Raw genomic sequence first — 6,135 nt, 5'->3', positions numbered from 1 at the left:
CGCATTGTGAATTGGCGGTGCAGTTAGGTTTGAAATACACAAATTTTTGACATTTGAAGCACTGCAGTATAAATATGGGTGGCAGTTTTGCAGCTTCAGTCCAATATCTTCTATAAAACATGTTGTTCTTTATTTTTGAAGCTAACACTGATTAGTGATGTTTATTCTTTGGTTTTGAAAGAGATGATCCTCTCTACTCTTTTTGGAGACTGGTATCAGCTTATCGAGAATCTCATTGTCTTCAATGTCATGTCGTATAGCTTGAATGACTAGTGTATGTAACTGGTATGTGTTAGTGGGAGTGTGAATGGAAGTGCTGCATCTAAAAGCTGTTGGGAGCCAGTAGGCTAAGAGAAGCATGCAGTATTTGGGTTTGTTGCATTTTACTACTAGGGTATTTTTTCAGTAATATCCTGATTTTAGATTTAGGAACAACTTACGAAACTCAGTGGTAATATGAGGTTTTCCTAAGGTGCTTGGGACACTTTCAAATATAATAGCAGGAATGAGTGTTTTGTTATCAGTAATGGTGAGTTGTGTGGTAATGTTGTCTATGGATTGTGTGAGGTTTATTTGGTTGAGTGGTGTTCTCGCCTTGATGAGGGATATTACTTACTTTTTCTTCCTTGGCTTCTTCTTGACAATGGTAAAGGCATCATTGTAAGATATTGTATTGTTTGACTCCAAAGAGAACAGTGCTAACAAGTAGCACAAGTCCATTTCAGTGTCCAACAGAGCATGTTCAGTGTTGAGCAGTCAGTGGCTGCATTCCCTTCTGCTGTAGACAGCATCAACTGGATTTAATTGGGGTTGAGGGCAGCACCCATTGAAATTATTGTTACTCCATGGGTCATACTTGTAGCTAACATAATTGTTCATTTGTTTTGGTTCTGATAAGGACTGAGGTGACTCCAACTAGAAAAAATAAGAAAGAAGGTTAGTAATCTGGGGAAGGTTAAAACAGATTTCTGATCTCTACCAAGTATAGACAGACTGGTTGGGCATATTTACATTCCTACTCTACTGGTGGTTCACTTGGCCATGTTCCATTCGATCTTTTCCACAGTATTTCCTTGCTCTAACCACCCTTGTGACTCCTGTTTCAGTAACTTTTTTGTTTTGCCCATTAAAAAAGGAGAGGGTGTACAAGGCCAAGGTGGTCTGAGAAGCACCAATAAAAGGGCCTGAGAAGGATAGTAGTGTGTAATTCCAAGGTCCAGAAGGATGAGACAAATAAGGGAGTAGGTATAGAGAAAGAAGTAATACCAGACCTGGTTGAGAAAAACAATAGTCAGAAGCAAAAGAAAAAGTATAGTAAACCTGGAGTAGAGAAGGGTGGCAATTGTCCAAGAAGGACATGTCCAACTAAAAGTAATCCCATGGAAAATATGGCAATGCAGAAGCTACTCCATTGACAGAATATGAACTGACTGAGAGAGGTAGCTTGCCAACAAGAAGGAAGCTCCTGGCAAAAGATGAAAGTGGGCACAGAAGTGTGTATATGTATGCTTTCTTGGTTTGCACTCTCACACTTTCCTTCTTCATTCAGGGTTATCCTCACTCCACCCTCCCACATGGAAGTTGCCTGGTCTGTCGCTCATCAGACCAGACCTTGTGCTACTGTGACATTATTTTCGTTACATTCTTCTCGTCTTTCCATTGCATTTGTCTATCACCATCAGTGGTGGATCTTTTGTCACTGGTCCTTCTGCTACTCATTTTCTCCAAGCAGTAATTGTGTGCCCTACCTTTCTTCCTTTCTTGCCAGTCTGTTCACCTAAGGATTCTTGGCCTCTATACTTTTTACTTTTCATATGGCCATGTCCATGACTCTTCCCCTTTCCCATAATCAAGAGGTTATTCTTACTCTACCTGTTTCATTCTGTTCTATTCCTTCACTCTCCTCTTTTCTCCTTGCCCTGCTCCCTTGCCTAACTGAGACCTTGTTGGGGTTTTGCTCAATATTTTGTATGCCCCACTCAAGATGTTGTTTTCCTGTCCTTTACTATCTTTCTCTCCTAACTTGTTCCCTTCTACTTATTTCATATGATTACTACCATTCCAATGTCTATAATTTAGATTCTTCTCACACCCTTTTTCTTTCCCCTCCCCAGATCAAAGTCCCTGGGACTTCTTGGTAAGCAAATAATACTACCTGCAAGTACCTGTTCCAATCATGTGGTCTCTCCTGGCACATCTTCTTCAGCATGTTCTTTAAGACTCCATTAGCTCTCTCACAAAGTCCGTTACATTTGGGGTTGTACAGGGTGGTAAAGAGCTGCCTAGTGATAATGAGTCAGCACACCTCTTGCATCAGTTCTGAGATAAAATGAGTTTCTCTATCACTAAATACTTCTTTTGGAAAGCCTATTCTACAGAACACTTCCAGGAGGGCTTCTGCTACTCTTTCTGTCTTTATTTTCAGCAATGTTATGGCTTCTTGGTAACATGTAGCATAGTCGACTACTGTCAACACATACCAGTTGCTCTTGTCAGATACAGGTGCTAGTGGTCCAATCAAGTCCCCAGCTACTCTGCTGAATGGCTCATCTATGAGAAACATATTACCCAGTGGCACTTTGGCTAGCTTCCCTCTAGGTACTGTCCTTTGATAGATGTCACGTGACCTGCAGAATCTGGTTACATCTCCAATGAACCCTGGCAAATGGATGTTGCTCATAATTCTGTCTGCCATGTTCTTTACTCCTAACTGTCCTCCCACAATCGACTCTTAAGTCCAGTATTCTGTTGGTACTATGACCTGTTTAACTTCCCCAGTAGAACTGCCTTGATAGATCTGGTACAGCACTCCCTTCTGGTCCTCTATTCTGTAAGTCTTTTTCCCTTTTGTCTTGTGCTCAACTTTCTCCCAGGCACCATTCCAAAGTTTCTGCAGTGAAAGGTCTTTCTTCTGTGCTTCCTTCAGGTCCTGTAGAGTTACATTAGGAATGTTATCTTTTGAGAGTTGCATGGCCTTTATGTCTTGCTTGCTTTTCTTGAGCTCGTGTGGCAACTGCAGATGCCTCATCAGTGTCCTTTCTGTTTGGTTTCTCAAAATTTCGACTAACTAGTATGTTTCCAATCACCAAGTCGTAAATTGGTGCCTTCATACACGTGGCTTCAAAGTCTTCCATGTAGTATGGAGTATCCACCTTTAGTTTTGTTATGAGAAACTTTCTCACTGTCTCATCAATCAGCACACACAGATGTTCCTTGCCTCTCATCTGACCATCAGATACTAGACTGGTTCTCACTGCTGCACACAGTGTCTCATAGGGCTTTCACTTTCTTGACCTCAATATAGCCTTCACTTATAGGCATGTTGTGGTTTGTTGGAACCTTTCAACGTTTGTCACATGCTCTGATCACCACTGGCATTGTTGGCCAATTTGCTAACTTGAGCCGACCATCAGTCATGCACTGCTTAATCATGGTGATAGCACTTCTTTCTTATGGTGAACCTGATGAGTTACCTCTTATTCTGTTTATTCTGGCAGTAGCATCCATGGTGATGGTCACTCTTTTCTTGCCAACACCATCATTGTGCATAGATCCAGCTGCTTTATGTTGAGATTTTTTCTTCTGCTTGTTGGTGACAGACTTGCACTCACTTGTAATGTGCTCAATTTTATGACAAGCATAGAATCTCTCTTCCGTTTTGTCTGTTGACTTCTTGTCACATTTGGTGGCATCCTGCTTGTGGTCAACTACTCCTGGTTTTGACTTTGATTGGCTGTTCTTGGACTTGCCAATTACACTCCCTCCATGGGCTTCATATACTGCTCTGCCAGCTTGGTCATCTCGTTCATTGTCTTTTGGTGCTCTCTATTTTAGGAACAGTGACATGTTAGAGAAGCACGTGATCATGAACAGTCCATGTATTAGTAAATATGCCAGTCCTTCAAAACTATTTTCACACTTGGTCATGTCAGCCCCTCTTGTGATGTATTGCCATAGATGTGCCATAAACTGACAAACAGTTTCTCAAGTGTCAGGTTTGACTTCTCTGAACTCTGTCAGTTCATAGCATTTCAGCAAGGCTACTTTTAACTTGTCAAAGTCCATGGTATTTTTTGACTTCATGCCTACATACACTTGTAGGTCTTTCCTGTGAGAAGAGGACTGAGACAAACTGCCCAGTCACCTTTGCCCCAGTTCTGATTTTGGGCATATCTTTCTCACCTCACCAGGAAAGCATCCATATCATCTTTCTGTCTTTATATTGGGTCAGCTTGGCAATCTTAATTTGTGCCCTTACTGTCTCTATTTCCAATCTTTCCTCTCTCTCTCTTCTTTTCTTCTTTCCCAATTCGTGCTCTTATTTTTTCTATTTCTAGTCTCTCCTTTTTCTATTTGTTTTCCTGCTCATGTTTTTCTTTCAGTATTTCTTCCTTTCTTCTCTGTCTACACTCCTCTCTCTCTAGGTTTTGTTGTTGTTTAACAAACTCTTGTAGATTGCTATCTTTAAGCCCAAGTTGCTCGCCCCTCACAATCCACTTATCAAAGTCAGTCAACATGGTTATGTAGTGTGATTGTGACCTCTACAATATTTCTGCCACCACTACGGCTGTGCATATATAGGCCTATTTGCGCTGTTGCTCGAGTCTTCTACCACTGTTTATCACTGTATAAACCTGGCTGGCTTGTTCATGTTGAGCCCGGCATGGCCAGGTGGTTAGGGTGCTCGACTCACAATCTGTGGGTCGTGGGTTCGAATTCTCATCCCACCAAACATGCTCGCCCTTTCAGCCATGGGGGCATTATAATGTGATGGTCAAGCCCACTATTCATTGGTAAAAAAGTATCCCAAGAGTTGGCGGGGGGTAGTGATGCCTTCCCTCTAGTCGTAAACTGCTAAATTAGGAATGGCTAGTGCAGATAGCCCTCTTGTAGCTTTGTGCAAAATTCAAAAACAAACAAAGAAACTTGTCACTGTCAAGTTTTTATGTATGGACCAGATTCTTTACAGTAGGTGTCTGTGACTAGATGGCAATAAATTTCAACAATAAACAAACAGCACACAGTTTACTTATTTTAAAATAATATTTTAGAGAGAGTCAAACGTATATACAAATGTTCATTACATGGTTGGTTGTCACAGTTGTATCCAGAGCTTTAAGCAATTGTCTCTTTTTCATCAAAGTCCACAAAAAATGGTTCAGTTACTTTAGAACACAGTTTGACAAAACAAATTATTCTTCTCTACTGTGTTATTGCAATACAATGTGTGATAATTTCACTTTTAAAATTGCCACTATACGTTCTTTATGGCTAAATTCACAATGACACAGTTTAGATCTAACTGTCTGTATCCTCTGTAACTTACTTTTATTATATCGAACTACATTTTGGATGCGTATTTATAACCCAATAGAGGCCTAGAACATTTCATACACTACAAGATGCTATGATGCAATAATACTTAAACAAAACAACGATAAAACTTAGAAGGTTCTAGTAACATGGCGCAATAATACAACAATCACCAATTCATAACTATTGAACTACACAACATGTGATTCGTAAACATTTACACAAACAAACCTGCGATAAACTATTACTTCTAAAAATAACTAAATTTATTACCCACGTTAGATAAACCATCTAAATCATAACATTACCATTAAACTTAAACAGTCGTGTTTATCTATTAGCTTCTATAATTTAACTTGCTTTTTAACTATGCTATATACAGTTTGTTAAATAATTCTGTTAGTTTGTGAATGTAATCTCGGCTATAGTAAACAATGATAGTTATGAAAAATAATTCAAAAATTGTCGTCACAATGAGCTAAGATTATAGAAAATTCAATAAATTAAAAACGTTTCTTTCTGTTGGTTGTAAATAATCTAATAACAAATGCCAGAGAGAATCACTGGCATTTTTAAAAGACAGATGTGATAGAGCATGTAGCAACTAAAACATGAAGATTGGAGGCTATAAATTTACATTACGACATATTAATATCGGTACTAAAGTGTGTGATTTGTGACAAACTCAGATCAAATATGGTGGAAAAGATTGAAAATTGGCAATTGGAAGTAAAGAACATGATACATAGAAGGGACTGTTGAATTTATTTAAACATCCCTTTTTTAAATTAAGAAATTTAAATATATAATATTGTTGCGTCA

This window comes from Limulus polyphemus, unplaced genomic scaffold, assembly GCF_000517525.1.
Source record: "Limulus polyphemus unplaced genomic scaffold, Limulus_polyphemus-2.1.2 Scaffold484, whole genome shotgun sequence".
Lineage (NCBI taxonomy): Eukaryota > Metazoa > Arthropoda > Merostomata > Xiphosura > Limulidae > Limulus > Limulus polyphemus.
This window is presented reverse-complemented; position numbering follows the sequence as displayed.